The following is a 24,038-nucleotide window of genomic DNA, read 5'->3' as shown; positions in this document are numbered from 1 at the left end:
GATGCGACCTGGTCCCTATCCTGAGCCGTTATTGGCTGAGGGCTTCACACCCACCGCCCAAAGGCTGACACCAAAAAGCCACCACAGAAAGTCAAGAGGAAAGAGAAAACCCAGACAGAGGGACACGGACACCAACCTGTTGTGGCTCATGAGGGAGGATTGAGAGGAATTATGTTTGTTCAAATCTGTTCTTAGGAAAAAGCTGCATCTTATGAAATACAGGAAGAAATAACAGAATCACACTATATTATTTATGCAAGGGACCGCATGATTTATGATCATCCTGTTTAAGATAGTTTGTTTGTCACTTAAAAAGGATGTTTACAAGCATATTCTGATGATTATCGAGATACATGGATTATATATCAATTATTTTGGCCAGAATAATGGTGACATGTGACTATTAAGGTCAAATGTAATAAGGCGAGTCAACTTCCTGTCCTGTATCTTGTTGCACACATTGCCATGCTTATAAACCATTGAACCTGGAACCCGATGACACAGAAAAGACATCTCAGTGCTGTTGGTGTCGAGGAACGAAGAGCTGCCAGTCAAAGATAAAGAGATTTTTAAAAGGCTCGTGGTGCTGGTCGAACACAGTAAATCCCAGACGGAGGAAAACGACCACCAGCCAAATGCTTCTACATTTTGGCTGAGTCTGGGAGTTTGTCAACAAGCTACTTTGGCGACGAACCAGATATGGAGATCTTGAAATGCCAATGTAGCTCAGGATCCAGTGGAAAATCACAGTGCTAAGGGAATGAAGCAGATACCGGATCCAGTTCACAAAATAAGGTATGTTGAGACTGGATTTGAGTTAAACGCTTTCCCCAACAGATTCCAAGTCTTAGGAAAACAGAGAAAGCTTTATTGCAGCTAGTTTGAAGCAACTAGCAATCACCACAACTGACTGTGATAGGCTCAGACATCTGTCAATCAAGCAAACATGCTCAGTACATTTTCTCCCCTCTCCTTATCAGGGGTGTAACGGTACACATATTGGCCATGAACTGTTTGGACTTTCTGTGGCATGCCTTATTAAACAGAGTAATTACAAATGAATACTATCTAATTAGAGACTACAGGCACCATTAGCTGTGTGTCAGTTGTTGACTATTATCTAAAACAAGCCACTCAGATTGCAATAATTTATGTTTTCTAGAGATGCACCAATTTTCTTTGCCGATTAGTTTCCATTTGAACGTTTTTTGACAATTATGAAGAACTATGATTGACAGCCAGACTGGTTTTCCCCCACTGTCCCAGAAAAACAAAATGTTACAAGATTACATTTCAACACATTACACATCCGCTCAATACTAATGTATACATATTGGAGCTTGAACACACCATGATAATCTCTGTTATCTTTAGCTGTCTCTGAGCAGAATGGGGGTGAATTACAGTATAATAAGTGTCTGATTAAGTTGTTCCAAATGTTTTTAAGGTTATTCCTCAACAGCTTATTTTGGACTTGCGTTTTTTTTCTTCACTCAAACTGAAGAACTTTCACACCGATCAGATGTTTGTGTGTGTGTGTGTTGAAAACTGTCAGCTTGTCCTCGGCAGCTGATCGATCGGTGCATCTCTAATGTTTTCTACCATTGCAGGTGCACAACCATACTTTAGAGAGCACAGTGCATTGAACCCTGCCGTTAATCCCTATATTTGGGTTTCCACATTGATGCTTGACTGGACGTCTGACTCAAAAAGCGTAATATGAGGCGTGGACGTTTCAACACACAGTTTTAACACTCACTTCAACAGATCCTTGGTCACTGTGTGTGTTCATGTGTGATTAGGTTACAGCTAAACGAGTGAATGTGTTCTCGGTCTAAAATGTCTGTGCACTAAGCCAGCACTTCTTATGTCTGTAAAGTCAACCCGTTTTCTCTGAGAGGGACTTTGTATAAACCAAAGGAAACCAAAATCAACACCAATGACCCAAAATAACTTGTGTTTGGGAATCTCTAGGAAAATGACTGGCAAGCACAAACCAATTGTTTAACTAGTGTGCCTCTCACTGCCAGTGTTTTCATACAGACTACTTCTGGTTTCACTAGTTATTTGGTATTGTTAGTGAGCATTTACACCCTCAAATACATGGATAAAGAGTCACTGAGTCTCTACACAAATGAGCCCTTACCTCCAACGGACTGAAGATCTACTCATGTACAATCTGTGAGTGCTGCAGAAAGTTTTTTATCTTAAAACAATCATGAAAGACGTACCAAGTGATGATTAGGGAGGATGGGAATCACAGATTTTACCATAACCGTAGTTCTATAAAGTCACAGTTTCATAACCATAGGAATTGATATGAAGCTATCTATGATGTCCTGATTCCTGTGAGAAGGATTCATGTTCAAAGGAGACGTTTTCACAGCAACATAAAATAGAGATGAATTATGACCCGTATAACTTTCGAACACTAGCTCTAAGCAGCTTACAATATATCATTAAAACTACCACTGACAAGATTTTGTTATGAATAAAAAGTGCAATATTGTATTTTCTAATAATGTTAATTGTTTATTTTTATGCAAATCACCACTTTAAATGACTAACAAAGTGAAAGACAATAGGTGATGATGACAATAAGTATTTAGTTCATTATATCAGAAATATTCTGTTTAATAATCAAATTTCCTGATTATCAATCCTGAAATGAAGATTTCATATTATGACTTCTCGAGTGACGATTATGTCAAAATATTAAGAACTAGGTATATTTCATGATCAAATCCCAATATTGTTGACCAAATACCTCAATATCAATATTGGGAAGATATTGTGTGTATATATATATATATATATATATATATATATATAGGGTTGACTATTCGTGCTTTTACAAAATATTTACACTGAGATTTTTGATAGATAATCATCAGTAATGTAGATATAATGACTAAGAGGGTAAAATAATAGAGCAGCTCGATCGGTCTGATGAGTTCATAAAATAACATCACTTTACTGTAATGCAGCCTTTAAAACCAGGAAAAGACAACACGTATGCCATATTATGATGTCAAAAAACAATATCTAGACTCACATCACGATATTGATATAATATTGCCCAACCCTAGTCAGTAGAATTAACTGTGATTAAAATAGATAACTTATTATTGCAGAATAAGTAGAGCTTGGCACTAGCCAGGACTATGGATTCTATTATCCTGGGAAAACAAAGGAAGGATGTATGCACATATGAAACCAGGTTGCACTTCAGATTGAAGGGATCACCAAGTGGCATATGGTCAAGCTCTGCTCAAGTTAAGCCCAAACACTACACGCCGCTCAAAAACAAACACACCAGGCAGCCCCTTTCAAAGAAAACAAGATTGGCCTCGGCCTCCTACATCCATTTTTAAAACCCTTGTGCCGTTTTGACTGGCCAGGAAAACAGGCCTTCAAATGGGGTTAAGGGAGCTGCCTCAGGCTGTCTTCGCTGGAGCAAATGTGACAGCAGGCCGTGTTGGGGGGGTTGAGCTCAGCTCCAGGGGAGGTTGGCTGAGTTTTGCCCTAATATGGACACGGGCTGGGGGGCGGGAGGGTGGTCTGGGTGGAGAAGGGGAAACCTGCCACTACAATGGCAGCCTTGCTTCCCTCTGCTGCATCACTGACACTCTTTACCCTTCCCTCTTACAGTCTACTTCACATACCAGCACAGGAGTCCACTGTTCTGGTCCGCTGGCCGCGCTCTAAGCGCTCTACACACACTGAAGAACTCTTTCGCCGTTAGGATTCATACACCAAGCACAGCTCATTTTTAAGTAGTTGGTTGCTCTCTGAAATGCTGAAACCAGAGCATATCAAACAGTCACACAGCACTGAGTCTAGTCTGTTCAGCTGCTGGCTCTGTGTGCCCTCTGGTGCGGTCAGCTGGGCCGGCTGCCTCGCTTTACACTTGCTCATTTACAGACTCACCACTATCCCTCCGCCACATCTGGCCCATCGTGGAGGGAGCGGGATGCCGATAATGGCAACAGGGGGAGGGGTCAGGGGACGTAGTAAACAACTCAGAGAGCTTCTGTCAATGCTGAGAAAGAGAGGGTGGGATGGAGAGAGACGGACTGTCGAGAACAATACAAGGGGAAAAGAAATCAAGGCGAAATGCAAGTAGGAAAGTTAAGGAGGGCGTTTGGTATTTGAGGAGGAGGCTGTCTTGCTGCTAGCAGCCACTGCTACGTAGAGTGGGACTCCAGGCGGAGGAATTCCTCCTACGTCTCTGCTCAATGCCACTTCTGTTCTGCCAAGCCCTGCATGTCCACAGCACAGCAGATACAAAGGGAACCATGTCTGCGTGGGACAGAGTCTTGTGTGGAACTAGTGTTGCCGAGTGTTTGTGCGAGAGTATCAATCAATCTCCACCACTAGCTGGGTGGACTAACACAACTGTTGGCCAACAGAAGCCACCGTGACCCTGGTAGCAAAAGGACCCTAACTAATATACTCAGACAGATGTGCTACTGCCATAAATATTACCCAATATGATCCGATCAACATCAAAATCTGACTTTTTTGCAGATAAATGAAGTGTGCTTTGATGATTAAAGGTAATTTAATAAATGAAATGATTCAAAGTTGGATACATTCCTGCATTGGAAGGAGGTGAACTAGTCACTGAGCCTGGCTAAGAGACAGTCTGGCACACAACACCTCATAAAAGCATAAATTGGTCTTTTTACATTTCAAGTTTATCAAACTATGAAAGCAAGACAGCTAAATTAACAAATTTCCTAAAATGTTGAACTATTCCTTTGATAGCCTGTTCAAGCTAAGTGAATCAATGAATTAATTTACCTGCATTTTCATTATCAGCATGATTAATAATGAGTACTCATTTAAGCATCTTTTCAAAAGTTTAACTACTAATAAATCCATCTGCTGTTCATGATATCTGTTCAGGTAGCAATCCATTGATCTGTGGGCTATCGGGCCATGTATACAAACCAACATGGGGTTTTCTTTGATTAATAGGTGAAAAGATGGCTGCGATCCCACATTAAAACATCATGTGTGTTAGGGGTGGGAATCTCTAGGCACGTCACGATTGAAGTCGATTCTGCTTCAGAGGGCTACAACGCCATTATAAACCATTATCAAAATATCTAACTTTTTTGATACGCGACTTATTCTTTTCTCACTGTGACTATCTGCTATTTGTAAAACACTGCATTAGTGTAATGATTCATAATTAAAATATTCCATTATCTTTCAATTAATTCAATATTAGTAACAAATAGAAGAGCTTTGTCAACTGGAGGGTTACATTTCCAGCATCGCAAAGAGAACCAACAAGAAAAGACAGAAAATGGGGCCTGCTGCAGCATCCATAGCAAAAAGAAGTCAGCATGTTCTGAGTAATATGACAGAACAAGCTGCCCTTACTCACTAATAAATAACAAAGACTTCTCTTGAAACAAATCCCCCCGTTATAGGCAATGAGCATTCAGCTCTGGTACAAAAATAACACTTTCTGGAACATGTGGTAAAACTATACATACAGTGATGAAGAGCGCGGGTATGGTGACACATGATGTCACACAGAGCGTGTTACTACCATCCTTTCCTCATTGATTCCATGACGTTAGCTTTGGTTTGGTTGTAGAGTATCGCTGTGTCCGTATAAACGTCGTCATGAATGTTGCATCTCAGTTCCAAAGTGTGCAACATAGCGCAAAAGCTCAGATTCTCAATGACTCTGTAGGGCTGCAAATCCTACACGATCACTTTGTGATTCGCTTCGTCCTCTCTGAGTCAGGCGGAAGAAGAAGCTAAATGCTTCCTTACCTTAGCTTTTAAGCCAGGGGGTGCCGGTCAGATCGCATTTATATTCAGCAGCTCGAGCTCAGCCACCCTCACCAAAACTCTGCTAGTATTTAGCCTAGCTTAGAAAGTTAACAAGACACACATTACGTCTGCAGCCCAGTGTCACAGAATTGTTACTGTCCGATTATTGAATTTTGTGTATCGAGTCATAATCTTTCAAGAGAGTATCGCGATGCATCCAAGAATGTTTCCAATCTTTTATTTCTTCATCAGCTCTCAATGACACCAAAGACTATAAACATACACATCAGAAACAGCTGCATAAATCTGTCAGTCACTGGAATTTGATTTCCCTGATGATGCAATATGACAATAGCCAAAATGAATGAGTTACCTGTCAGTCTGAATAACTTCATGTATAACTCTAATTGGTTCGTCTGTAAGAAGTGAGTGTGAAGAGGAACCGGACCAGAACTAAAATGCAACAATGTATTATTTCACCCCTTGGTCCGGACCAAATGAAGCCAGCTACAGGTGTGAACAGCACCTGAGAAACGGGATACAAGATGCTGACAATGTTGTTCACAGCTCAGAGAAATGCTCTCCAGGTCATTTCTGCAAAAATAGGCTATACCAACGCAGAGTGGGGCGCAGGGGTGTTCCTTGTGAAAACAGACCTATTTATGGCGTTCTGGCTCAGTGTTAATCACTTCACATTGGTCTAGTAGACGATACTTGACCTTTACAGGCCATGCCTTTGGTTTCTGTCATCAGACAAGTCTGTTGGCTTGACCGACGCCAAGATCAAGTGCACTTGCTCAGTGAGTCATGCAACATATCAGGGCCTCCTTACACTGCTTTACTTTGTTACCTTTGCTCTGAGTCTGCATGCTGCAGATCACGTTAAAGTCTAGTTCAACACACACTCGTTTACACATAGTACAAAGCACAAGCAGCACACACAATGAGAGAATAGGAACTCTGACTACTGACAGTGTGAACCTTTGCCAAATGTGACTTATTTCAGGAACAACTGAACATTTATATCTTAACATCATGCATCGTTATATGCTGTAGTTTCACCACGTATGAAACACCCTCTGCCCTTCCAAATAATGATGTAGTCAAATTTTCAGGACTAAAAATCAGCATTAATCATCACAATGCCAGCATACAGTGATCAGGATGAGAGCCCCACCCCCACACACACACTAAATCAGTTTGGACACAGTCAGTGCCCAGCCCTGAGCACACTGCTGTTTGTTTTGTTCACTCCACTGGTTCTGTGTCACTAAAGCAAGACGGCTGTCCTCTTAAACATCTTGATATTTCTGCGCTTACAGACTTGCCCTGTCATGAACAATAAACAGCTGTAAATCTCTGGATTCCTGCACCTGCTGAGATCAGTGAGAGTGCTACTGAATTGCAAAAAAGAAAAGAAAAAGCCAGTCAGAAGCAGAGGCCAAGATCCTTCTGCCAGCTGTGAAGATGCAAAACAACAGGTGGCACACAGTCAGCGCTCCGATCTCTGTCAAGGTTAAATATCTTGTTTTATACATTCAGCTACTGGTGCCTCAACCGAGGCTGTCGGTGACCCACCTGACCCGTCTTAAAACAAGGACCTCGTCTTGTCTCGTCATTAATATCTATGCTTGATGAAATTGCTTGAAAGAGCACAAAGTTCTTCATACATCTAGCCTCTTCATTTTGCTCTCTACGTGCATTTAACTTTAAAATGATTTAGTTACTTCTAAATGCTTGATGCTCTAAAGTCAATGAATAATTGTGCCAAATAATCGTTAATATCGATCAATATCAACCAAAATATTTGCGATTATGATTTCTGCCATAATTGAGCTGCCCTAGTGCACTCCTCTAATGCATATTTGTATCAAAATGTTTTTACATTCCAACTAAATGTGGCCGTAGCATCGTGCCAGAAAAAGAGAAGTGGCTTGCAGGTAATTTCACTTCATAAACCATAAAGCGTGACAGCAGAAGTGCGACAACATTGACTGTTTGTTAAATGGTAGTCAACTCTGTAAACAGAAATATGAGCAACGTTTCTGATTGATAGTGCCTGTGCAGCATAAATCTGATTACTAAGTAATAGTTGACAAAGAGTGAAAGGTGGGACTAATTCAATCTGTGGATCTCTTTGTCCTGTAGTTTTTTAACTTTCAAACAGTTTAGTACAGCAACACGTTTTCCAAAGCTTTCCAATTTCCCAGTGGCCTAGAAAGCATGCTGCTTTGGGCATTTGTGCATAAATAAACCAAAGCAAAGAAGCCGCTTGATCAAAGTAGTTTGAAATGGATAGATGGTGTGCATGTTAAATGACCCAGTAGCACCACCATTTAGGGTTCACAAACAACAGGTTACTTATCTGAGAAGATGCAGCATGAGCCCTTACAAGGCTAATAAGAATATAAAATAAGGAGAACAGGGACTTCCATATTCAAAGCAGCCACTGTAAAATGTCTAAATCTTTAATAAAAAAAAACTACCTTAAACATCGCCGCGCATTAGCACACGTGTTTTAAAAGAGGATTTGAATCCCTCTTATTTAGTGAACAAAAGAAAACCGCTTCCTATAATTAGGGTTGGGTACCGAAACCCGGTGCCAATATGGAACCGGTACCTATACGACCGATACCTACCGGACCGAAACGCAACGCAGATTTCGGTGCTTCTTTTCGGTGCCTGAGCCGATTGAAATAATTTTTTTTAACACTACTCTGATGACTCCGTCCTGGCAGCAGGTAACGATAGCTACCGTTTGTATAGCTACAGCAGCTAGCTAGCCATCAACCTTTTAACAGAGAAAATGCCGAAAGGTAAACGGTCAAAAGTGTGGCTGTTTTTATTTTGAAAGTCCGTTGCTCACTGGCAGCGGTGGAGGAATGGAGACTACTGGACATCGCTGCGGTAAAGTCAGCAGACACTCAGGTCTCCGTGGTCAACTCAGCAGACACTTAGATGTTAGTGACCTATACGCTGAAATTCACGGTAAACACATTCAAACGGCACAGATCGGGAGCGAGCGAAGGACTTTGAAAGTTAGCGGAAAGATTTAACGTGAGACAACATCCGGTTTCTTCAGAGGAACATCCGATTTTCAGAATAAGATGCCAACAAAGTATGAATTAAATTCACATTAAGTATAAAACATGCTACCTGCATCTCGTGAGTTAAAGGGAAAATACACCTACATTGTGCGTAAGTGTGTCTTTATTCTTTGATCGCTGGGTAACCATCATCACCTCTGAGTTACAGCATTATATTGATGAACAGTAGAGCTGCATTCACATGCTCTGTCATGAAGACGACACACATTTAGATGAAACGTGCTGAAACATTGTATTCCTGTTGCACAGCAGTGGAACGTTTCACATGACGTCACACACTGAGCACAGATAGTGAAGAGATAGAACTGCTACTGTGTAAAGAGAATACTGCTGTTAAAAAGAACCTTATTTGTTTAAAGTGTTTGCAAACCAAATGTTATTGCACTTTTGTTCATATAGCAGTACTTTTAAAATAAAAGTGCACAATACACTACCTTTGAATTCATTATTGAACTTTGCCATAACAATGAGATTAATCGCAAAAATTCCATGCGATTAAAAATTGTAATCGTTGCCCAGCACTAATATGTATAGTATACTTTAAACAGTTAAATATATTGTTAAATTTGACTTGGCAATAAAAAAAGTATCGGTTCAGGCACCGTTTAGGCACCGGTATCGTTTTAAGAGTATCGTTTTAGCACCGGTATCGGAAAAAACCCAAACGATACCCATCCCTACCTATAATAGAACACGCTTAAATGATTTCTGTGGAGAGTCTATGTCGTTACGCGAGCAAACATTACGACAAACCAAAGAAAACATAGTAACAGTAATACTGGAGCACTTGAGGGTAATAAACTTAAGAGGACTGTAGTAGCCAGTGAGAGCACACTGAAACGGCACACAGCCTTACAGAGAACTGTTGTCCCGCTGACAGGATGAGAGTGTAGAAAGTGAAACGTGAGCGGGAAGTGTACGGGGTCATAAAGCAGCACAGTTCCACACACACTTATTCTCACAGGCGGACTGACAGACAGATAGAGAGGCAGACAGACGGGTAGCTTTGAGGTGAAACAGGAACTCGGAGCAGACAGAGATTGGCGTGGTGTGACACGGCCATGGTTGACTACACACATAACCAACTTCCTGACAGAAATAAAAACAGGAGGGGATCGAGGCCGGCCGACAATGAATACAAATACTGGACATTTTTTACTGAAGGACATTTTTTTCTGGTGAACATTGAATGCCGGTGGCTTAAGTGTTAATACGCTTTAAGCTTTTAAGAGATAAGCTGTTCTAACAGCTGAGATTTAATAATCTTGCTTTGGCAAATTGTGAGACTGAAAAGGCTCCTTGTGTAAGTGGGTTCACTATTACAGCTAAAATGATAGCCCTGAGTCATTGGCTGTTTTTCACAAAAACTTTTAGTATTCAAATATCCCATTAAGCCATGACAGTGGGGCAGTGAGCCAGCATGCCGAGGTCGAGAACCTGATAAATGGAATTCAGCCATCATTTGTTTTTTACTGTGAAATGTCAAAATGTCTTAGAAATGTCTGATTATTGATAGTGATTACTAGTCGTAAAGCCCTACGCACCCTTGAGCCACACACAAACACAACACACGATTTGTTCTTAAGTTGCATTCACACCAACATTTTATATGCATATAATAAAGGTATAGAAACAAGCAGAATAGGTATGCTGCTGTACTTCAGAAAACCCAGGTTGTTTTGGTCTCCAGGGCCAGAAGACAAAACAAGGGACACCTCTGTTGGTCTTGATGAGCTGCACCATTAATTTCTGCACAAACTGCTAACAGTTCAAACAGTGCCAACAACGGCAACAGTGCTGACAGAGCTAAAAGTTTAAACATGGGGGAGGGGGTCGCTTCTGTAGCAGTTAGCTCGGGGATGCCGTTAGCAGTGGTAATGACTGTATGAGCGCTGTGCAGTGCGGTGGCGATTAGCTAGCCATTGGAACACACAAAACTTGATGGGCATCAAGTGAAGTACTCTACTGGTATTGGTATCTCTTTAAGGGTGCTTGTATTGGTACTGGCATCGTAGTTTGTTAAACGATACCCATATTGATGTGCATAGTTTAGTTAACTTAATTTCATCAGGATAATCCCACTGAGCATCAATACTGCTTTCCGGAGTCCTGGGGCCATATTAGAAATAAACAATAAATAAAAACAAAAACAAAGAGCATGTCATAACAAGTGCATCCATTGTCATTAGTACACCCCAGCATAGGTCCAACCCACTTTGGCCCTCTTGACTGAAATCAAATGCCCTCATATGGTTGTAGCGATAATATGTTGGAGAATAAATAATTTTATTACCTTCATTTTTCAAACTCCTTTTCTTCTCGTTACTGTATACAGTTTAACTCGCTCTTTCACCTTCACACACACACACACACACACACACACACACACACACACACACACACACACACACACACACACACACACACACACACACACACACACACACACACACACACACACACACACACACACACACACACGAGGCTCCAGAGCCAGTGAGAAATCTGTTGTGTGTTCTGTTCCAGCCCAGATGGCAGCATTGGCTGACTCAGCGGTGGCTGGTGGTCCACACTAAACTGGATGATTAGTCGTTGACAACAGGAGAGGAGCCGAGCACTAAGAGCTATTAGCAGAGGAACTTTGTAGCCAGTTTGTTCCGTCTGAATGGAATAATGATTTAAATAAGTGTAATGAGAGTGGTCAGCTTCTGCGGAAAGCCATGAACTAACAAATGAACAAAGTCAAGATGATTGAGGCCTCACACGTTTCATTTTAGTCACTCTAGTTGAGACAGTGACTTTGCCGTACCTGTAAACGGTTGCCTTACTTGCTTTTGCTTAAAAATAACGGTTGTTACTTTCTAATTGTTTCCTCATGATACAACAGAGACTTTGTCATTCAGTTGAATGAACACAGGAGGAGGAACTATAATCTGACACACACAAACAAATGTATGATCCAATGTGCCAGAGACAGCCTTGCCGTGCTGCTGGATAACCTCAGTTAGCAACAAAAGAGAAATAATGATATAAAATGGATTCACACTGCTTGTTCAGCTAAAACCTAAAGTCAGATATTAGACTTGGCACAATGTGCAGTGCTGGAAGGAAATCCTTTGGAAATTCTCATATACTGTCACAAAGCAGCTTGTGATTCATAGTTGGGCCCTAATAAACAAAAACTGCTCCTGCAAGCATTTGGAGTTTGAGCACAGCCTCAGTGTGAATATCACATTCCCTTTATCTGGCCTGGTGTGATATGACTGTAATGCAGTCACCATGATTCAATCATCAGAAGGGTAGCATTGAAGCAAGCTAGCTAACCGTGTTACGAGTAGGTACTGTGGCATATTCACCAAAAGTGATGTATTAAATGCATTCATGTGTAGTTCTGTTTTAGGTATGACATCAATATTTTGGTTCTGTTTCGATTAGTGTGGGGGTTGCAGTGGTAAAACTTTACAACCGTGCCTTATAGTGATCAAAATAATAATGCTAAACATCTTCTTGTCTATGGTTTATACATTCCTTTCATAGTGTATATTCTGCAGAACTTGTGGCAGCCTAGCAGTACTTAATAGAAACACTGCAATGCAACACAAAGACTTTCCCCCGTGCTTGCCTCAGGCAACCTGTAATGCAAAAACCACAATGTGAAAAAATGCCAGAGTTTGAGAGGGTGTGCGCGATGTCATATCCTGTTTTTCTGTCACAGACGCAAACATTGAGCGGCAAGAGAACAAAACTACAAGACGTTAAACTGCAATTCAACAGCTACTGCTCTGCCAGAGCAATGGTCGAGCAGAGTTTCAGCCACACACACACACAAACACACATGCTGCATTCAGTCTCTGCCAAGACCCATTTGTAAAGTGTGACATGTCTTTGCTCTTTTCAGTGTTCTCTCATTTGCTGCACACCGCTTTAGCGCAGCATCTGACACCTTTACATGGTTCACACGCGCCACGCAAAACTCAACATAAACTGATTAATCAGTTCACATTAGCCGTACACCTGTAACAAAGGATTACAGGTGAGTACAGTAATCATTGCCAAACCCAGTCTGCTGGGACACGTTTACACGTGGTTGTGCCAAATCATATGTGATGGCTGCTTATAGTCGACTTGGCTTTTCTTTTCTTTTGGGGCTATATGAAGCTCTACGTGCCCTAACGTGTCTCAACAGTGTTCAAGTGAACACTGAGGCGCACAGCTAGACTAGGCCATGCAAAGAACATGCAAAGCAATTCAAATTCCTCAATGAGAGATCAGGTTCATCCACAACAGTCATTGTCCAGTATGTTTAAGTCACAGAATTCAAGCAGCATTCCAGAAATGCTGCAAGCACGGGCTGGCATACCGACTGAGACAAAACACACATGTACACACATGTACACACATGTACACACATGTACACACACACACACACACACACACACACACACACACACACACACACACACACACACACACACACACAGTTGTTGAGGAGTGCAGCTGTTGCTGTATGTCCTCTCTAACAAAAGAGCGCCATTTCAGTGCATTGAGAGCGACAATAAAGCACATTCCTCAGAACCACCAACATTTGGTGTCTCAAGCTGATGTTAAATGTAAAACTGGCAACAAATATGTTACTATTTGTAAGTCCTGACACTTTCCAAGACTCCTAACATTAGCTAGGTAACTGGTTCGAACATATTGGTTTGCTGTGTTTAAGACCAAAGTGGACTCGGTTTTGAGAATATCCTTAGTCATGACTGATTTCTTAAAGAATCAATACCAACAACTATGTAACTGTATCCCCCTCCATCGCATACTGCATTTTGCTGGGTAAGGTTACCACCACTGCAGTGACTCATAATACTGAACCGAATGAACCATGGACAATGATGTGTTGCTGTTATTGGATATAATGACGTATGTACTCCAATAATATCCCCTGGGGCAAAACAAAAGTCACTCATTGACTCATGTCAAGAACAGAGAAAGAAACAGCTGCTGCTGTCGGGCATTTACAACCGAGAACACAAAAACAGTAACTGCACGAGGATACAAGATCTCTTATATTGGTAAAACACGTAAAGAAAATCTCACATTACAAGAGCAGAAGGGAAACTGATTTTGTTACAACCACCTGCCAGTATGTGAACAGCACCTCGATGTCAGTTTGTGGTTGACGCTAGTCTATTAAGTTGTTTGAACACGGTGATAGCGGATGGAAAGAGTTGTTAAATTGTTATAACTTGAAGCAAACCGGGGTCTCAAAGTATTTCACTTCACCCACCCACTCATTCATTCATTCAAGCGATTGAGGGTCGAAATAAAGCAATAACCAAATCATTTATGGAAACTGAAAACGGGGAAACTCAAATGTGGCTCCAATTCGGCTGCTACTTACAAGCTAAGATTGCTGGCTAGCCAGTCCGCCTGTTAGCTGGGGCACTGTCGTCAAGCAAAGAATATATCCTGAATGAAATAGTCAGACAGACTAAATAGGGCACATGTAGTGCTAAATACAAGTCTCCACACGCTTGCACAACGTTTAATACCACCACGTAACTAATTTCAGCGCCCAAAAGCGGCTAGTTTTAGCTAGCAAGGCTAGCAAGTCCTCCCCCGGCATCTCTTCCCATGTGAGCTCGTTTGACAGTCACTGATTTGACGGGGATACACAACTTGGCACAACACCAGGTGAAGTAAATCCAACTCCAACGTCCACGAAACACGAATAAAAGTTGGTTTAACACAAACACGTACCTGTATGTCTCTTGGGGTAGTACTTTAGAGGATGTAATGTTGGTCTCAGCTGTACTTTCACCGACCTTGGCAGTTCTCTGTCCCCAGCAGCGACAGACAACAACAGTCAGCGCATACCCCTCCCTCTGCCACCAGACAAACGAAGGAAGAAAAGGGTCGACATTCAAGCCCCGCCTATTCACATTTGTAATTGGTCAATATTAGGGACAGTGCAAAATGAGCCAATTAAATCCACAATTGTTTTCCTTTTTTTTGCGCAATAGTAATGCAGCAAATTATTTCTTATCTGCAGTGCGTTGCAAAGATTTTGTGTCTTCAACTTCAAACCGATATTGAAGCTTATGATGAAAACACTTTACGTTTATGAAACTGTATCTATTGTAATGTTCCAGTGCTTTAATTTCCAGAATATCCTCATTCTTTAAGGATTGTAACACTTGTGCTTTAGGTCCATATAGTTATAATACTTTACCACCTTTAATGCTATTTACAAATTGTACTTTCTTTATGGATTCCTGATAGTTGCATTTCAATCTTACCCCTGCCAGTGTTTCATGTATCAAGCATGTTTAATATTATATAAATCTAGGAAATAAGTGTAGAGGTGAAACGATTAGTTTATTAGATAATGTGACAGTCTACAGAAAATAATACCAGCTTCTCAAATGCGAGGATTTTTTTGTTTTGCTTTTCTTTGTCATTCATGATAGTAAGCTATTTATGTTATCCAACCGAAATGCTTTTCTTTTGACCTCCTAACATTCACAACAGGGTCAGGGGTTCAGATAGCAAACTGGAGCACATCACAGTAAACGTCCTGCTTGTAACGGCTGGCCTTAGCCAGCATTAAGATTGACGGATGAAGTCAAAGGCATATTTGAACATTAGTGGGGGGCTTTCATACTGGGCCCTGAGGGGCTGCAATGCAAAGCAACAGGAACACACACACACACACACACACACACACACACACACACACACTCAGAGCCTTCAAGAATGTCAAGGCTCTACAGTGAAAACATACAGTTTTTTCAGTGCAAGGCCTCATGTAGCTCGCTGATGCTATTTCTGTGCGTGTTGCCATACCAGGTTGCCACGACGCATGCTGGAGCCTTGAGGCTGTGTGAAGGGTTTGGAGCTCATTGTTGTCAGCAGTGCGGTCGAAGGTATGTGCAGGGTAAACACACCTCCATTTGACTATAAGGGCCAGTTAGGTTAGATGATGGGGGTCAGAGTACACCCACGTCTTCCACTACCACAACCGCCGGTTGTCATGGAGTTAAGTTTCCTTCACGCACACCCACACACAGCAAGTGTATTACTCTGTCCAGCAGTTATGCTACAAATTATAATCATGTGAGTTATGAAACTACACATTTAATCTCATGCTGGAAACAGGTCAGTGAAAGTGAACACTGAAACTATCACTGCGTGTTTCAGTACTGTAGTTCCCAAGGGAGGAAACATTACAGAGTTACAACTATGTAAAATACTTAAAGACAGTGAAAAGAAACAGAAACGTGTGGGATGAGGAAGACATTTTTACTATCCTGTCTGTCCAACAGGTCAACTTAGGACATGGGATACTTAAGTGCACATAGTTTACTGAAGGTTTTGGTCCAGTTGTTGACGGCACGGTTGGTGCTTTGGAAAATCTCAGCTGAAGAGTCGACCAATGATCTGCCTGCTGCCAGACTGAACATCACAATGATTCAAATGCAGCCTTTGGGAATTATTAGTCTGTCACACATCATGTCAAAATACTGATAGCCATGCAGATTGTCCAACTGTGTAAAATTGTTCAAAAGTGTCACCTGGTGGCGGTTGCTTGTAATGTTGCCATACCTATATGCCGCAATGAACAAAAGAAAGATTCCTGTTACAATCTAAAACTCCTTTTCTGTGTTGTCACTGTGAAGAGGTTGCAATAAATGTTCCCTTTGTGGAACAGGAATTATAAAATAACACATTAAACTGATGAGCTGAAGTCTCCCTGGGGCTAAATTAGGAGGAGTGCTACTGCATGATCCTCACTGTTCGGCTGGAACATCAGAGAACATTGGGCTGCATTGGTTTTTGAGCTATAATGCAATGATAGCACAAAATTGACCATCATGGTAGTGAAGTCGAATTCAGTGCAAATAATAACTCAATAAACCATCTTTTTTTTAAACTTCTCTTCTCCAGTTTTCTAATTATATTTCAAAGCTTTCAAGTTACAGTTAAATGATTTGGCCACATTACAAATGTATAGTTTATTCTGTTTCTATAAAAAGCTTTTATTAAAGGGCCAATATGTATTTGGAGACATCTAGTGATGAGGTTGCAGATTGCAACCAACTGAAACTGCTCTTGTGTGCCATAATATAATATAAGTATAAAAGTCTCATTCTAAGGTAACGGAAACACAACAATTCTTATTTTCAGGTGATTGTACACTAAAGAAAACATATTCTTAATATTTTTAACTCCATTTCTGTCAATAGATTGCAAGAAATGACACACCCAGTTCCTTTATATAAAATATCAAAATCCATGATCCTATGCTGTTTATGGCTTTCAACTATGCAACAAAAATAAACTTTTTACAATTATTTTATTCAAGTTAAACTGCTCTCAGAGTCACAACTAAAAATAAAAGAAATACAGACGCTAACTCAAAGCAACCAAAGATAATTGACTTCAAACAAAGAAATTATGTTAAAGTTAAATTATTCATGCAGTGAAAAATAGCTGGTAAACATCAACAACTCTCTCCTCGAAGCAGAGAACCTCTGCTGAATCACCCCTAGGTGGCAGTAGCTCACCACACTGCTGACTCAGCTGCCTCTAGCCGTTTCTGCATCGATGTCAACTGCATTTATTATAAAGTGCATAATCTTTACTTCAGTGGATAATGCACAGCAGCTAATCAATGTGTCTATAGTCAGTACAGAGGAGGGCAACTGGTGTCCAGTTCCTGAGTAACGCCAGGTCTCCTTTCTTTGGCAGCAGGGAATTAAAGCACCGCTCGCTGACAGGAGAACTCCACGGCATGGTTCCTCATCTCTCCTGGACTGGTGATCAGCCTGCCACCTGGAAGCCTAAGGCAGGTCATCTGGTTCCTCTGTGCCACCGATCTCTCCAGGTTGAAGAAGAAAGAGCTTGGGGCATCCATGTCCTATATACACACGTAAATATATATCTATAGACATATGTATATATGTTTATATATATGTCACATCTTCCTATATATGTATATATCAGTGGTGGGCCGTCAGGGCCAGCAAAGCCTTCTCTGCTGGCCTAAACAGAATCACAAAGTTATAGCTATTTTATAATTTAATAATTTTTCACAAATACACTACATGTATTACATATTTCTTTCTCCATTAGCTTATTTTCTCATTGCACAGCTCCAGTCTTCCTCTGTTGCTCTGCTTCCAGCCTGCAGCGCTGCTTCCAGCACAGCTTGTTTCAAGGAGAGCTTTTATCCAATCAGATTCATCCTCTATGTCTCCATGTAAGGAGAGAGGCCCGAGATCCTTTAGGTAGACTTTTCAGATTAAAGTATATGGGGATGATATTGTTGATTGTCATGGTCTTCAACCAATCAGATCTTTGGTTTGACATGTTGGGCGTATTCTTTGACGTGCGACTGGCACCGAGGTATCCTCCTATGAGCATTAACTGCGCCATGATTGGTCAGTGGGCCAGCGTGATATTTGTCAAACAGAAAGCTAGCTAGCAGATCTTAGTATTTAGTAAGAGTTCATGTTGAAACATATGTAAGAGAAATTATGACATGTTTAGCGTTTTGCTTGGTGTAGATTCTTTTTTTTTTACCTAGCTGTGTTTTTTTAACACTCAATGGCTGAAGGATACGCCACTGGTATATATCAGTGGTGGGCTGTCAGGGCCTGCAAAGCCTTCTCTGAATCACAAAGTTATAGCTATTTTTTAATTTAATAATTTATTTTCTCATTGCACAGCTACTGTCTTCCTCAGTTGCTCTGCTTCCAGTGCAGCTTGTTTTAAGTAGAGCTTTTATCCAATCAGATTTCACCTCTGTGTCTCTAGGTAGAAGAGAGGCCCCAGGCCTGCAGACTCACCAGTGCAGTTTAAGTGAATGGGGACGATATTGTTGATTGACATAGTGTTCAACCAATCAGATCTTTAGTTTAAGATTCTTAGACGCGCCAGAGCGGCCTGCTGGCCTACAGCTACGTCAGCATTACTGCAGCTCACTTTGCAGGAGTGAGGTGCAGTATGTGGTGGGCGAGCATGTGACTATTGTAAAACGAAACTTAACTTGCCAGCAGAGCTTAGTTGGAGGAGTTTATTTATTTTTTTACCTAGCTTCGTTTTTTTAGCACTCAACAGCTGAATAAGGAGGAGAAACGGATTTAGTGGCGGAGTTACTGACAACGCCTTTCTCAAGAAAGAAAGACATTTCAGGAAAAGCTGGACATCGTAAGAAATGGTCAGTCAACGCCACAGCTGGCAGCCCTGACTCAGCCAGGAAAAGGGTACTTCTTGCTGACAGTGTCGGAGAAGCGTTGCACATTTTATGGCTGGGTTTGGAGCTATGCTACGCTAACCTGAGGACACCATAGCATTTGAAAACTTTTGGAGAGACTCCAGTGGATCTACAACTCAACAAACACTTTCACAGGGAAACAGCTCCACAACTGTGGCCCGACGTGCGGTCAGCGCCGGCCGGCGGGCTCCCGGCCCGGCTGCGAACCTTCCGCAGCAGACCGGCGAAATACAACTGAGGATCGACTGTCATCACTGGCTCCATGAATCGAGAAGAACTTCTTACTGGAACTAAAACGATATACTTAAGTTATGTTAATTAAGTTTCGGTAAGTCACAAACTGCGTCAGTTTTTTTACATAGTAACGTTACTACTGTTGATTTGTCTATCGTGCCGTTTTTATGAATAGTATTTGAATGGCTCGTGCTCTTGTGTGGTGGAATGCGTGGATCCACTGCAAGTTTGCTGGATTGATGCGTCATAATGAGGTTATTAGGAGGTAATTCAAGTGTAGTAGGACAGCACAGAAGGCCCAGGTATAAAATGCACGGGCCGTCACTGGTATATATACATATGTGAGTTTATACGTGTATATATGTATGTATATATACACAGACGTCCAGTACCATCACCAGGAATGTAAAGTCTATCTCCTGTGAACATGAGTGTATGGTCTAAATCTCTAGTTTCAAGTTTTATTAAATAAAGCATGATGTTCATTGAGTATATTATGGTCCATTTGGTTTGTTTTCATGTTAGTTTGTTGCAATATTTGACCAATCAGTGTCGTTTGACCCCCATGTTAAGCAGCTGACCAGATTCTGTTTCTTCCACCTAAGAAATATCAGTAAACTGAGATCTGTAGTATCAACAGCTAAACTAGAGATGATCATACACGCCTTCATGTCTTCAGGCATTGACTACTGTAATTCACTTTTCTCGTCACTCAGTGTATCTGCTCTCAACCGTTTGCAGGTAATCCAAAATGCTGCCGCCAGATTACTCACCAGGACAAATCAACGCTCTCACATCACCCCCGTACTCAGATCTCTTCACTGGCTCCCTGTAGCATTTAGGATCCACTTTAAAATTCTCACCCTCACTGACAGAGCACTACACTGTCAGGCTCCTAAATATGTAGCTGAACTACTTCAAAAATGTCTCTCATGAGGAACATGTTGTCCATAATTGTCCTGTCAGGTACACAATAAATTTGATCTGAATGTACAACTAAGTTCAGGATGGCCTTAAGTCTATTTGATAAGACGCTGGATAGCACCATCTAGAGGAATGATCTATGCATTCTTTAAAAGTGTTATTCAAACTGTTCTCTCTTATTAAAGTGCCTGTTCATCCATGTCCCACCTTCTCTTTCTATCATACTTTATGCTTGATGATTTAATAACGCAGTGCATAACTTGTGGGCATAGATTGTGAGCAGTCACCTACTGTGTTATAGGATTACAAGTGCTTGATGTCGTATCATGTTAGCTGTTTAGTAATGTAAAATAAATCCATATCTTCACATAAGCTACAGAAAGACACCGCAACTGTAATATTGCAACTGTATGTTACATTCTTTCGTGTGTAGTGTGATGTCTCCTTAATTGTGACACAACCAAGACGAGTCCCATGATCCCCTGGAGACCGTGTTAATGACGCTGACAGGTGGGGGGCGTGTACAACGAGGTGGTTGGACTTTATGCTGTCTCTTGAGGCTGTTTGAGGCATGATACAGCAAAAATACTTTACATGGATTTTAATGCACGTGACTGTCATGTAATGGGATATTGGTGGGTAGATTAGAAAGTCCAGAAGTCGAAGGTTTGTCGGAGCCAGTATGTGGCCCCGAGCAAGGACACCCGAACCTTGTTTATTGTCCGCACTAATCTACTCCCAGAACCAGGGACCAGTATGGGCTCATCATGGTGACATAATGCAATTGGCTGCTGTTTTCCGAGATGCATACGGAGAGCAAAATAATACATACTGCAATATTAACATTCAGGCCCCGGAGGTGGAAGCAAACACTAAAAAACAAATGCCATGTTTGCGCTCCCTTCTGTTTGCCCTTGGTGCCGGGCAGCGCAGAACAACAGCTTCCCCTCTCTCATCTCCTGGTGTCCATACTTGGCAGGATGCCGGCGCGCTGTTGCCAACGGCTGCGTGGACTGTTCAATAACACACTTAACAAAACACACACACACAAGAACATGTGAAATGAATTTGATATATAAACCTAAAATGTGTTCAAGCTTGTTAATGGGTTTGATTTCCGCTTTGGTTTAAAACAGAGGCAAGGAAAATGTTAAGTCATATGTCAACATTTACATTTTTTGAGGGTCAGAACAGATGTGAGCATACAGGAATTCTAAATGCCACCGCTGCTGTTTGATGGAGCATTGAAGTGCCACCTCCTCACAACATCCCCACACCAAGAAGCGTCCAAATGTTAGGGCTGTGGGAAACGCCAGGTTCGAGTCGAGCGGAGAGGACAGGATGACGGAAGGGAGGTCCCCTTCCTTCCATTTTTCTCTGGTCTGGTGACACTCGACTTTCTCTGGTCGGGAGCCCCTTGTTTGCACTTTCAGTTTGTAAAAACTAGCACAGGGAGGGATGTATCTGCTCAAAGAACAGGTGCAACCTCACTGAACCGCCCAGGTGAAGCGTCTGGCCATTTTACTTTGACGCCATCCGGTCTGACCCAGTCTGCCTAAATGTTCAGGAAAAAACACCACAAACAAGCTTAACGATGCATATATCGATATATATTGCATATATTGAAACAGTAGATATATGATCTGAATTATGGGAACATAGTGATGCAAAGACACTTTTTAAAGGCTAAATAAGTTACACGTATTGTACTTTATGGTAATCAGCTATTCGAGGGGTCTCGAAAGAAAATTACATTTGAATTTCGCCTGTTGCACTACAACACCCATGAGCCTTGCAGTGTTGTCATGCTAACTGGCTTCTGTTCTGTGAGCACGCTGTGGACACACACACACACACACACACACACACACACATCTTGACAGTAAACAGCCTTTCTCAGATCTGCCAGACGTTGGGGCACTTGTTGGATATTTCTGAGCACTTGGATCTAATTAGCTTGGTCATAAGCCCTGTCCACTCTCCTCTGTCTCTCTGTCTCCTCCTTTCTGCCTGTTTCTCTGCAGCTCACTCGATCACTATCAAAGCTGCGGCCTCCAGACCTCGGCTGCACTGATAGCAGTTGGATGCTGCTCTCTGTCCATCGTGTGTCCATTTTTCTTCTTTTTTTGTATACCTCTCTTCTCCCTCCTTTCCATGCTGATCTGCTAGTGAAAACTGCACCTCAGTAGCTCTGGGTGGCTCCCTGCAAAGGATTCCTTGGTTATTGACGGCCACGTCTCCCTTTGTGTCACGATCGATGGACAGAGGTTATTGGCGCGGACACATGTTCAGAAAACAGTAGCAGCAGCCATGAGGGCGCTGACGGATTAGTCTGTGTGAATGCATCTGTGAGACAGAATGAATGATAGAAATCATTCATTGGAGAATAGCAGAGTAAACACCTAAACCCACAGCATCCTCAAGCTACGGTGCAGCCACACCCCAGGCTGTCACCAGATTAGTGTCAGACATTAGCGGGGGAACTGTGTGTAGGTAGACATTAATAGGCATTTGTTGCTTGCTCTTAAAGTGCAGCTTATGTTCTGGCTCAAACTAAATAATGCCTAACTCTCTGATGATAACTTGTAATAATGATTTTTGATCTCAAGCTAGAAAAAGGAACAAGAGAATATTTTGGCTGGAATGGACTTGAATCCAGTGTGCTCGGTCGGATCCCATAAGGTTTGGGTATAAACTCTAATTCTAAAAAGTTGAAAGTTTTTTACCAGAGGGGTACTGTGACCTATTTCTTCCCCTCACTTACCATCTCTCACTTCAATCAACTCAGAAAATACAAATACGGATACAGATGAGCAGCGATTGTGGAGAAAACACAACTAAAGCCTGAACCTATTAGACAAATCCATCGTAGTAATAGCAACTCTACCACAGACTGTATATAAGAGGTGGACGTAGTCATCGTGATGTCACCCATTGGTCTGTGGAGTGCACTTTTGAATCTTCAAGTTCGGCGATTTCACCATCTTGTTATTTTGGAACCAGAAATGACACGACAGAGTAGAGTTAAGTACAACCCAATGCTGAATAAGACACTTATAGGCAACGACCGAGACCATGTTTTTTTTTTCGCTACCTATGAATGGAAGTGACCATATTTGGAAAACGGAGGAGTCGCGTAGAGACACCGTATATGTGTCAATCACAGTAAGCCCCGCCCTTACGAATACTCTGCTTTATGGTCTATATGAACATCATGCTGTATTGAAGAAGACTTGAAACTAGAGATTGAGACCATAAACTCATGTTTACAATGTTTACTGAGGTAATAAATCAAGAGAGAAGTAGAGTCATTTTCTCATAGACTTCTATACAATCAGACTTATTTTTGCAACCAGAGGAGTCGCCCCCTGCTGGTCAGTAGAGAGAATGAAAGTTTTATGACACTTCTGCATCGGCTTCACTCGGCAGAATTGGAGGTTGCCGCCTGAATACTACATATCCTTAATCCTATACACATGTTCAAATATGAGCACACATCTACAGTAGGTGGCATTTTTCTTACGCAAACTTTGTTACTGACATTGACTTGTTCAATCATTGACATGAATTTGAAGGTGCTTAAAACTGTATGAGCTAAAAAAAATGGCCTGAACTTCAGACTTGCTTTCATCAGTTGGCCAGCAACACAACTGTAAATTTACTCTAGCTTTGCTCCGCTGGATATGCAAGTGTGTGTTTAC

The 24,038-nt window shown here is 41.6% G+C and overlaps 1 protein-coding gene across 3 annotated transcripts in view; it reads right to left on the bottom strand.

Annotated features, from left to right (window-relative positions):
• fam49a (family with sequence similarity 49 member A) overlaps positions 1-14,783 on the bottom strand; it is a 32,362-nt gene extending 17,579 nt beyond the window's left edge. For all 3 annotated transcript variants that reach the window (XM_079180578.1, XM_079180577.1, XM_079180579.1), the window contains exon 1: positions 14,661-14,783. The gene's annotated coding sequence lies outside the window, so the exon portion shown is untranslated. The remainder of the gene's footprint in view (positions 1-14,660) is intronic.
• Positions 14,784-24,038: the final 9,255 nt, after the last annotated feature.

This window comes from Pholis gunnellus (genome assembly GCF_910591455.1).
Source record: "Pholis gunnellus genome assembly, chromosome: 19".
NCBI lineage: Eukaryota > Metazoa > Chordata > Actinopteri > Perciformes > Pholidae > Pholis > Pholis gunnellus.
The sequence above is the reverse complement of the archived record's forward strand: the minus strand, read 5'-3'. Positions and strand labels throughout refer to the sequence as shown.